We start from the raw sequence: 12,718 nt of genomic DNA, 5'->3' as shown, positions 1-12,718 counted from the left end.
TGACACCTGGTAGTTAGCAAGTTTCTTCTTTTATTTATCTTACTGTTGTTACATGCCATCGTGCCATGAAGTCTAGTAGAATCTGGTATGACTCATAGCAACCCTATGAACAACAGACCTGAACCCTGTCCTGTCCTGTCCTGTACTGTCCTCATCATTTCTGGCACACATTGCTGGCAGTCACTCATTGAGGGCCTTCCTCTCTTTTGCTGACCTTTCCAAGTATGAATTCCCTTTCCAGGGAATAGTCTCTCCTAGCAACATGGCCAAAGTATGAAAGATGAAGCTTCACTGTCTTCGCCTCCATGGGACACTCTGGCTGCACTTTTTCTAAAACATCTGCTTGCTCATTTGGCAGTACGTAGGATATATAGTACTCTTCTCCAGCACTACTCAAGACTTCAGTTCTTCTTCTGTCATTTAACTTAGCTTCTATTGTTTTCCTCCACAAATATTTGATAAATAACTTACGTTCCATTATTATAGTTCCATTATTATAATGTCCTGCCTGGCTCTTTGCCTCAAGCAGCTATCCACAGAAACAGTTCTTAACTAAAGATCTTCTTAGCCCTATTTCCTTGCCTCTTTCTCTTTGCTGATAATAACAGTGACTGATAGTATCTCAAGATGTCTTTTGGCTCTCTGACATACACCACTGTGCCTGGAAAGTAGTTTTGTGCCAAATATTAGAATAACATGACTTTTTAGTACATTTTTCCTCACCTCAGGTGGCAGACAGGGAACGTGATCTGAGAAGTAACAGATGCACAGCTACTAGGAAGAGGGGGAAGAGTCAGGCAACAGTGATCAAAGTGCTAATAGTGAACACTAGGCTGCCGTGCTTCTCAACCCCGGCTGCACATTAGAACTAACAACAAACAGTTGATGGCTTCTGCTTCTATTATGAAATAACAGCGTTTCTCTTTTTGCCTTAACTAAATACTCATCAAAATATAAAAAGTAATGATAAACATATGTTGAACAACCAGCAGCTCAGAACAGTGATTCCTAAGAGAAGGGAATCAAATAAGATGAATTCTATGATTCCTTGGGGGGACCTCTGGTGGTATAGTCCACAGAGAGATGATCTGCTTACCCAAAGTCCTCTACTCTCTGGCAGTTTGGATCCACCAGTATCTCTTTGGGAGAAAGATGGGCAGTGCCCTCTCATACAGTTTGCAGTCTTGGAAACTACATGGAGGGTCGGCTATGAGTCAGTTTCAGATGAGTAGCAATAAGGTGATTACTTGAGGAAGGAAGGGATACATACACAACAATGGCAAACTCCATGAGGTGATAAAACAGAGTTTAAAGGTCAAGAGGACCAAACCAGTTCGAATGCATGGAATAAAGCATCCAACCGAAAGTGCCAAACAAAGAAAGAGTTGTGGATATTTGCAGAGTTTTCTTCAAGTCATAGACTAAGTACTAATGAGAACATGGCTTGTGAGGAAACTACTTGAGACCAGCAAAAACCACTTTGAAAGTTAAGGCAAGACAATCCTTAGAGCTACAGAGAGCCAGGTATGATTACTATTCCTACTAAAGACATTTGAAAGACTAAATGCTTCAGAGCATCAAGTTGAGGAATCAGAAAGGTATGCTCCAGTTGCTGGTTTTCACTGTCATCAAGGCAGTCCCCGATTCATGAGGACCCATGTACACTGGGTTGGACTATTGTGATCCATGGGGTTTTTTCACTGGTCAGTTTTCAGAAGTAGTCTCTAGGACTTTCTTCCTAAGCTGTCTTTTCTTCAATTCCACTGAAAACTGTTCAGCACCCCAGCAACATGCCAGCCTACAATGACAGAAAAGCAATAGCTGTGCTTGAGGTATATTACCTGAGGATCAAACCCAGGTTTCCAGGAGGAAGACAAGAACTGTACGACTGTCTTTATTGTTCTAATAATGAGACCAAATTAGCCCTAAATTAAAACATATTCTGGACCTGCCTAACAAAGCTTAAAAGCAAGTCTTGAAAGAATACACTTTTCCTCCCCTAGGTAACTTAATTTTGTGTCAGCACAAAGCTCAAAAATATTTAAAGGACACAAAATATTTCAGCCTCAATGATGTAAAATCCACAATGTTTGCCATCCAGTGAAAAATTATTAAGCATGCAAAGAAACAGAAAAGTGAAACCAATGATGAGAGAACAATCAGTACAAACAGACTACAGACATGACATACACGATTACACACAAGAATTTTAAAACATGTTACACATATACGTCATAGGTACAATTGAAGATAGAAGAAAGCATGAGCATGTTAAGGAGAGGCATAGGAGATAAGTCTTATAATGGATTAATCAATATGGCTTTTGGAGTCATTGCCATTATAACTCTCACCACGTGACTGGATGTTGTTGTTAGGTGCCATCAAGTCAAGTATGACTCAGAGAGACTCTATGAACAACAAATCTGAACCCTGGCCTATCCTGTGCCATCCTCACAGTCTCTGACACACTCAAGCCCATTGCTGCAGTCACTATGGAACGGTGGAGGGAAGGAGAAGAAGACCTCAACCAGGTGGATTGACACAGTGACTACATGACTGGATAGGAATATGCAAATATTAGATGTTTGTGGCCCACTAAGGGGATTGGATAGTTTGCTAATATTGTAAATAAGGTCAATAGCACATTATATGTGGAAATAACTGAGCAGATATAGGCTGAGACCACAGGCTGAGAGTCAGAGAGAGGCTTGTCCATGATTGTACCAGAGAAGAGGCTCTCCTGACTGATGTATGCAAGTATTTCTGACTCTTGAGTATTATCTGTGAGTTCTCCATGGACATTGCAATGAATTATCAAACCTAGTCCATGAGAGGGACTGTAGAAGGTGTGTGGGGGGAAAGAGAGAGAGAGACAGAGAAAGAAAGAAAGGGTGATTATCATATGCCACCTCATTGGAGTGTTGTTGTTGACAAGGATTCTTTCCTAAAGATCAGACACCAGTTCTCCATGGCCACTGCATTGTTCTCACAACATGTAAAAGTAGAAAACTATAAAGAAACTTCAAGAGATTTTTAAAAATACCATCATTGAGAAGAAAACGAATCTCCATACTATTAGCAGAAGATTAGACACTATAGAAGAAAACACTGAAGACCTTGAAGACATGAAATTTTAAAAAACTGTACAATGTGAGGGCAAATACTAAAATAAATGAAAGCAACATTTGTGAACTGTGGGACAACATCAAGCAAACCGTGTATATGTAATTACAACCCTAGAAGGAAAGAAGAATAAAGACAGAAAAGATATTTTTTAAATACAGGAAAAATCTTTTCCAAATTCAGTGTTAATTATAAACCTATAGATTGAATAAGCTCAACAAGTTCCAAGAACAGAAATATGAAAAAAACTTTCCCCAAAGCGTACCATAATCAAATTACTTAGAAACAGTGATCAGAGAAAATTTTAATTGCAGGGGGAAAAAAGAAAAATTACATAGAGAAGTCCAAAAATTTTAAATTACAGAACACTGCTTATTGACAGCACATAACAACAACAACAGCTACTTATTGAAAACAGTACAATAAAGAAAAAAGACAGCAGAGCAACATCTTTTAAATGTAAAGGTAAATAATCCAATAGAAAAATGGGCACAGGATATGAACAGGCACTTCACCGAAGACGACATTCAGATGGCTAACAAGCACATGAAGAAATGCTCAAAATCCCTAGCCCTAAGAGAGATGCAAATTAAAACAACTATGAGATATCATTTCCAGTCAAAATAGCACAATTTAACAGAACAGCAAGCAACAAATGCTGGCGAGGTTGTGGAGAAACTGGAACCCTGATTCACTGTTGGTGGGAGTGTAAAATGGTGCAACCCCTGTGGAAAGCAGTATGGCGCTTTCTCAAAAAGTTGCAAATAGAGATACCATTTGACCCAGCAATTCCACTACTGGGAATATACCCTGAAGAGACCATAGCTGACATCCAAGCAGATATATGCACACCCATGTTTATTGCAGCTTTGTTCACAATAGCAAGGAGTTGGAAACAACCTAAGTGCCCATCAACAAACGAATGGCTAGAGAAGCTGTGGTATATTCGCACAATGGAATACTATGCTGCATTAAAAAACAAGGAACTCATGCAATATTATTCAAAATGGTTGACTCTGGAGAACATTATGCTGAGTGAAATATCCCAGTCACAAAAGGACAAATATTACATGATGCCACTGTTGTAGAATGGGACTGTCCTTGGGGTTGGGGAGAGACTGAGTAAGATGGGTTCAATAATGTATACTGCACTGAAACAGAGGAGGGAGAGAACCGTCTAAAAGAGAGATGTAACTGGGTATTTCTGTCATCACAGGAGACTAGAGCGAGGGCTGCATGGTGGAGGGGACCTGGGGGAGGGTTTGTAAAACAATGAAATAATCTTTTCTTTTACTTTTCCATAATTTTTGGACTCATGTACTTATAACTTGTTAGTCGAATTTGTGTCTTCTACGTTGCAACACCCCCATGACACATCTTGAAGGATATGTGCATGTACAGCCAAGCACAATCAATAAGAGTGCATCTGAATTCCAAAGTCAATCTCCATAATAGTCTGTGTGTTTCCTACTGCCAAGGGGACCCTTTAGAGTAGTGAGAGAAGATCTTCACCCTGAAACCCACAGCGTCCCTTTTCAGCAGGAAGTAGCTAAGAGAATACGCCGTCCCCTTTTCCTTATGACTCAGGGTGAAGTCTCTCTCAGGGAGGAGTGATAGGGAATGGCAAAGGATACACTGACAAAGAAGATTGATCAGAACTGGCTTTGACAAGCACTGTGGCATTTGGACAAGAGCGAACTGGGAGGAGGGTAGAGAGAATAGTGCAGCAATGAATGAGTGGAAGCCCAAAATCTCTGTAAATGTTTATGAAAATTAATAAAATATAATTATAGGGAAAAAAACATCTTTTAAATGATGAGAAAGAGAAAAGGGAGGGGGAAGTTATTGTAGAATTCTATACTCAGCAAAAATACCATTCAAAATTTACAGTGAAATAAAACATTGCCAGACATACAAAAGCTAAATGGATGAAAATAAGTCCTTTAGGGAGAAGGAAGTGATACCAAATAAATCTATACAAAGGAATAGGTTTGAAGCATTGAATGCCAGTGTCTAAAGACCAGATGAGTTGTTGGATGACATCAAGGATATGGTCCATGAAGAGAGCAAAAGGTCATTACAAAAACAGGAAGGGGGAGGGGGAACACCACAGCACAAAAATAAATGTCAGAAGAGAATGCAAATTTCGCAAGAGTGTCAAGAACCCAAAACAAAGGGAAAAGATGCTGAAGTAAAAGAGCTTTACAGAGCTTTCAAAGGGCAGCTCAAGAAGACAAAGCAAATTATTTTTCTTTTTTTAATTGTGATTTTAATGGAAGTTTACAGAAAAGTTGGATATTCATTCATTCATTGTTGCACATTTTTCTCCCTACCCCCTTCACTTAAAAAAAATCAGTCATTGTTGCATAATTTCTTCCCTCACCCTTCCACCAGTCCACTTTACTATACACCTCTTATTCTGGACTCTTGTCAACAAATAATGCCTAATCATAGATTCCTTTAAAACAATTCTTTCTTTCATCTGTTCCAATGCAGTGTTCGTTATTTATGTGTAAAGGGTTGGAGTCAGAGAATAAAAAGGGAAGAATTCACTCAGAATTTCTTAAGCAGAAAGAACTGAAAAAAAAATTCAAGCCTCTAGTTGCAATGCTGAGAGATGCTATAGGGAAAATCTTGAATGATTTAGGAAGCATCAAAAGAAGATGGAGAGGAGACTTGGAGATAAAGCTAAGAGACTGAAAATATGCAGACCAGCAGGGCACCCCTCATTTCTCTTGCTCTGCTATTGTCCCAGAGGTCTAGTTAGGCCTGTGTCTGCCTCATTCCTAGGTAGGCCAGAAATCCCATCTAAACAACCTACCTACAGCATCAGCAGTTCCCCACTCCAAGTGTCTAGAAAGGAGTTCCAGACCAATGTCTCCTGAGATATTGACACAACAGCCAAGTTTATGGACGGTGGGGCTGCGGCAGTTGGTGTGGCTGCCTCAGGGGTTGGCATTGGGGCAGTGTTCGGCAGCTTGATCATCAGCTATGCCAGGAACTATGAAGCAACTCTTCTCTGCCATTCTGGGCTTTGCCCTGGCTGAGGCCATGGAGCTCTTCTGTTTGATGGTCACTTTCTTCATCCTCTTCGGCATGTGAGGCTCTGTGGGGGTCAACTACTCCAGTCCCTGCTACTTCAACTCCAGGCCATGCTGAGTATGCCAAGCTTTACAAGTAAACAACATTTCTCTAAATAAATAATTTTTATTAAAAAAATAGAGGGAATACATAGAATCACTATGTACCAAAAAGAACTGGCAAACATGGAAATATTTCAGTACATATCATGATCAAGACGAATGAAGGAACAAGTTCAAGCTGAACTAGACATTGGTAATAAATAAGGTCTCAGGAATCAATAAAAAACCAATTGACATGATTGACATATTTCAAGTAACAGATGCAGCTTTGGATGTGCTCACCCATGTTTCTGTTACATCAGTACAAGATAACTACGACACTCCCTACTTTCTTTCCTCCCTCTTATTAGGAAACTATGTTTGGTTCATTTCAGCTGTTTTCTTCAGCTCATCGCAACGTCAAGAAAACAAAAGTTCTTAACACTGGACCAAAAGCAACATCATGATATATGAGATCAGATAATGGAAAAGATTGAAATTATCAGTAATTTCATCTTATATCCTCAATCAGCTCCCTTGGTACCAGCAATCAGGAGACAGTAGATGTATTGATTTAGGAAAGTCTTCTGCCAGGGACTTCTCCAAATTACTGAGGAACTGTGAAGTGATATCAGTTTGAAGATTAATGTGCCATCTTATCCAGGTCATGGTCTTTTCCATCACTTGCTCTGCATCTGAGAGCTGGGCAATGAATAAGTATGACAGAAGAATTGATGCTTTTGAACTGTGGTGTTGGAGAAGAGCACTGAACATCTCATGGACAGCCAAGAGAATCAACAGCTAAGTCTTGGAGAAAGTGCACCTAGAATGCTCCTTAGAGGCAAAGATGGCAAAGCTCTGTTTCACATACTTTGGGAATGTTGCCAGAAGAGGTTATTTCTTGAAGTGGGACATCATGCCTGGAAAGGTGAAAGAGAGGAATACCCTTAACCAGACTGACACAATGATTGCAGCAATGAACTCAAGTGTATTAGAGAGAATAAGGCTAGCACAGGATAGGAGAGGGATTAGATCTGTTTTTCATACGGTCACTGTATATTCTACTCAACTCAATGGCACCGAACAACAACATAAAAAGGAATGAAAAGCATTACAATTGTGAATACTTTTGTAAATATTTTCTAACTTATAAAATTTCTTTTAAAAGGAAGAGAAGAATAAAAAGAAGATGGAAGGAATACACAGATTCATTGTACCAAAAATAATTGGTCAACCCTAAATAATTTCAGAAAATACCATATGAGGCCACAGTCTTTCCAATTACTAGCTATGCCATCCAAGACCTGGACAATGAATAAGGATGAGCTCTGGTGTTGGAGAAGAGTACTGAACATCCCATGAATAGTCAAAAAACCATATAGGTAAGTCTTGGAGAGGGTGCAGCCAGAGTACTCTTTGGAGGCAAGAATGATGAGATTTTGCCTAACATACTTTAGACATATTGCTAGGCGGTGCTATTTCTTGGAGGACATGATGTTGGGAAGGGTGGAGGGTCACCAAAGGAGAGGAAGGCCCTCAACCAGGTGCACTGACAAGGTGACTGATGCAGTGGGTTCTTGTCTATCAGAAAGTGTAAGGATGGCTCAGGATAGGACTGGTTTCGGATCTTTTGTTCATAGGGTTGCTATGAGTCATACTCAATGCAATGGCACCTAACAACCACCACCAAATGAACAAGGAATAAGGCCCCAAGAATTGATGGGATACCAATTGAATTGTTTTAACTAACAGATGCAGCTTTAAACATGCTCACCAGTCTATGCAACAAAATTTTGAGGACAGCTGCCTGGCCAACTGACTGGAAGAGGTCCATATTTTCCCAAGGTGATCCAACAGAACATTGAAATTATAGAACAATACCATATAGAAGCAAAATGTTACTGAAGATCATCCCAAACTGGCTAGAACAGTACATAGATAGGGAACTTACAGAAGTTCAAGATGGGTTTAGAAGAGGCCATATCATGTGTGGATCATGACAAACTATGGCTAACACTGAGATGAATGGGAATCCCAGAACACTTAACTGTGCTCACATGAAATCTTTACCTAGATCAAGAAGCTGTTGTCTAAAAAACAAAACAAAACAAAGGAACACTACATGGGTTAAAATCAGGAAGGGTGTACTTCAGGGATGTATCATTTCTCCATATCTATTAAGTCTGTATGCTTAGCAAGTAATTCTAGAACCTGGACTCTATGAAGAGATATGTGACATCAGGGTCAGAAGAAGATTCATCAACAACATGCGCTATGTAGATGACATAACTTTGCTTGCTGAAAGTGAGGAAGAATTGAAATGCTTGCTGCAGAAGGTCAAGTACAACTTTGATATGGATTTTATCTCAACATCAAGAAATCAAAAGCCCTTACCATCTTGATAGATGGAGAAAGGATTGCGGTTGTCAATGATTTCATCTTGCTTGGAACAACAGTCAGCACCTTTGGTAAGTGTGCTGTCAGGGGCCTCTCCAAAATACTGAAAAGCAGTGATGTCAGTTTGAAGACTAAGGTGCATCTGATTAGGCCATGGTATTTCAATTACTTGTTCTGCATCTGAGAGCTGGACTATGAATAAAGATGACAGAAGAATTGATGCCTTTGAGTTGTGCTGTTGGAGTACTGACTCTCCTATGGACTGCCAAATGAACAGATATGTTATAGAAGAAATGCAGCCAGAGTGCTTCTTGGAGGCAAAGATGGCAAAGCTTCATCTTACATACTTCGCACATGTTGCTAGGAAAGAGTAGGAATCTTAGAGAGGGTCGTCATACTTGAAAAAGTGCAAAGTCCAATGAAAGAGAAAGACCCATAACAAGATAGATCACACAGTGACTGCAGCAATGGGCTGAAGTGTGTCACAGATGATGAATATGGATGGCACAGGATATGACAGAGTTCAGATCTGTTGCTCATAGCGTTTTTATGAGTCATACTCGATTTGGTAGCACCTGGCAACAATACAATAATCTATTGTGAGATTTATGTTGTTGTTTGGTGCCATCAAGTCGACTATGACTTACAGCACCCCTATGAAGAACAAATCTGAATCTTACCCTATCCTGTGCCATCCTCATTATCTCTCTTAAGCCTGTTGCGGAAGTCAGTGTGTCAATCCATGTCATTGAGGGTCTGCCTCTCATTTATTGACACTCTAAGTTTCCCAGCACTATGTCTCACTCAAAGGTCTAGTTTTTCCTGAAAATATGGCCAAGGTAAGTGAGACAAAGTTAACTTCTAAGGAGCACCTTACCTCTTGGTTATACCTCCTTCAAGACAGTTTGTTATTTGACAGTCCATGATATATTCAATATTCTTCTTCAGCATCACAATTCAAAAGCATAGATTCTTTTCTGTCATCCTTATTAGTTTTCCTAATCCATAGGAAGCAATTGAGATACCATGGCTCATATCAGGTGCACCTCGTTCTTTAAACTAGCATCTTTGCTCTTTACAGCTTTGTAGAGGTGCTTGACAGCAGTTTTATCCTGTGCACCTTATCTTTTGATTTCTTGATTACTGCTACATGCATGTTGATTTGGGATCCAAATAAAATTAAATAACTGACAATTTTAATCGTTTTGCCATCTGTTATGATGTTGTGTACTGGTCCAATGGTGAGGATTGTTATTTTCTTGATATTTAGATGTAACCCATACTGAAGGCTATAGTCTTTGATTTTCGGCAGTAACTGCAGGAAGATTTATATGTAAATGAAATGCATGGCAACAGAAATTCCACTCTCTGATAGAGACTCAAAAGACTTAGAAGCAGAGACTCAAACAGAGAATTGTACACAATATTTATTGAAACACTAGTCATAATCGCCAAAAGGTAGAAACAAATAGAAATACCCATGCATAGATAAATGGGTAAAATGTACTATTAAATACTGTACAAGGAATACTACTCAGTAAGTAGGAGAAATGGAGTTTTGATTCATGCTACAACAAAGAGATGGAGCTTGAATGCATCATGCTGAGTAAAATAAATCAATCATAAAAGAGCAAATATTATATGACCTTACATATATAAAAAGAAAAGAATAAGCAAACATATTAAGATCACCTTCCCAATGTTGTTGTTCGGTGCCAGTGAGTCAAGTATGACTCATAGCGACCCTATGAACAACAGATCTGAACCTTGTCCTATGCCATCCTCATCATCTCTAACACACTTGAACCCATTGCTGCGGTCACTGAATCTATCCATCTCCCTTAGGGCCTTCCTCTCTTTCGCTGACCCTCCACTTTCCAAGCAGGATGTCCTTCTCCAAAGCAGTATGTCCTTCTCCAAAGAATAGCTCTTCCTAGCAACATGCCCAACATATGTAAGACAAAGCTTTGTCAAGGTGCACTCTCTGTGCACATATTGCAAAACATATCTGTTCTTTTGAATATTCACTACTCTCCTCCAACACCACAGCTCAAAGGCATCAATTTCTTCTTCTGTCATCCTTATCCATTGTCCATCTCTCAGATGCATAGCAAGTGACTGAAAAGACCATGGCACTTTAGTCTTCAGACTGACATCATTGCTCAGTAATTTGGAGAGGTCCTTGACTGCAGCCTTGTCAAAAGCAATGTCTCCTGATCTCCTGACTGCTAGTATTAATGGTATTGATTATAGATCCAAATAAGATGAAGTCATTAACAATTTCAATCTTTTCTCCATCTATCATGATGTTGTCTTTTACTCCAGTGGTGAGAACGTTTGTTTTCTTGATGTTGCCATGAGATAAAGCAAACAAGAGTTTCCTAATAGGAAGAAGGAAAGAAACTATGGAGTATCTTAGTTATCTAGTACTACTGTAACAAAATACAAGTAGATGGCTTAACAAGCATAAATGTATTCTTTTTTTAAATTTTTTATTAAAAATTGTTAAGACAAAGTTTATACATGTAAACAATACAGTGATTGCAAGTCTAGAAATTAGTTATACAATCAAAATAATCTGTTTAAGATATAAGTACAATAACTCTAAAAAACCAAATATCTGCCTACAAGAAATAAACAAGAGAGTTCAAACCTGTGTGGGTCAGAACAGTTATTTCTAGTTTGCTACTTTCTAAAGTTTCCCTCAAAACTGTAACAAACATAAATTTATTCTTTCTATTTAAGAGGCTAGAGGTCCAGATGCAAGCTCTAGGGGAGGTTTTTCTCTCTGTGTCTAGGAAAAGCTCTAGTAAAAGTTCCTTGTCTCTTTGAGCTGCTTCTTAAGCAGCCTTTATATGGATGAATTGTGGAGCTGAAGAATAAATAAACTGTGAACTACTAAAAGAACAAAATACAAATTTGTCTTTTAAAAAGTGTAACCAGAATGCTGCTTAGAGAGGAAGACAATGAAACAATAGTAGCTCATGATCTCAAAATTTCTTCATGTGCCTGTTGGCCATTTGAGTGTCTTCTCTGGTCAAGTTTGTGTTGGTTTTGGGTGTGTTGTGTTTGGGTTTTTTTTTTCTTAGTAGGAGGGTTATTTTTGGGGGGTACTACATTTCAGTTAATGATGATGGAAAAATTGCATTAAGGGTAAGATTGTACTGCTGATTAATGTAATTGTTTTCAACAAGTTGTACTCTGTAAAATGATCAGTTAGCTACAAAGCAGATATATGCACACCCATGTTTATTGCTGCTTTGTTCACAATAGCAAAGAGTTGGAAATAACTCAAGTGATAGAGAAGTTATGGTATAGTCACACAATAGAATATTATGCAGCACTGAAAAACAAAGAACTCATGAAAGATTATACAAAATGGGTGACCCTGGAGGACATTATGCTGAGTGAAATATCTCAGTCACAAAAGGACAAATACTGCATAATACCACTGTTATAAAACAGAACTGACATGGGGATTGGGAGGAAACTAAGAAAAAGGGGATAAATAATGTACAGAGCATTGAAACAGACGAGGGAGAGAATTCTATAAAAGGAATATATGATTGAGTATTATTGGTGTGACAAGAGTTCAGAATAAGAGCTGCATAGTAAAGTGGCTGGGAGAGGGGGGTCCACGACTGTATAAAAATGAAAGAACCTTTTATTTATTTATTTTTTAAGCTAACTGCGGGGAGGGGCAACATGGAGGAAAATGAGCAACAATGAATGAATGAAAATCCAAGTGTTGTATAAACTTTCATTGAAATATCAATTTAAAAAAGATCACTTAGCAAAAGTTAATGTAATGTATTTATGATAGGAGCAACAAAAGAGTTGAGAGATGTTGATTGTGGATAAAAAAAAATTAAATATTTTACAACTTCAGTCTTTATCTATCTTGATGTTACCTATTGGTCCAGTGGGGGAAGATTGTTTTCTTGAGGTTGAGATGTAATCCGTATTGAAGGCTTTAGCCTTTGATCTTCTTCAGCAGGTATTTCAAGTTTTCTTCACTTTCTGCAAGCAGGGTTGTGTCATCTGCATACATAGGTTGTTGATGAATCTTCTTCCAA

Source organism: Elephantulus edwardii, unplaced genomic scaffold (genome assembly GCF_000299155.1).
Source record: "Elephantulus edwardii isolate Elephantulus edwardi_28Jun2011 unplaced genomic scaffold, EleEdw1.0 scaffold00028, whole genome shotgun sequence".
NCBI lineage: Eukaryota > Metazoa > Chordata > Mammalia > Macroscelidea > Macroscelididae > Elephantulus > Elephantulus edwardii.
The sequence above is the reverse complement of the archived record's forward strand: the minus strand, read 5'-3'. Positions refer to the sequence as shown.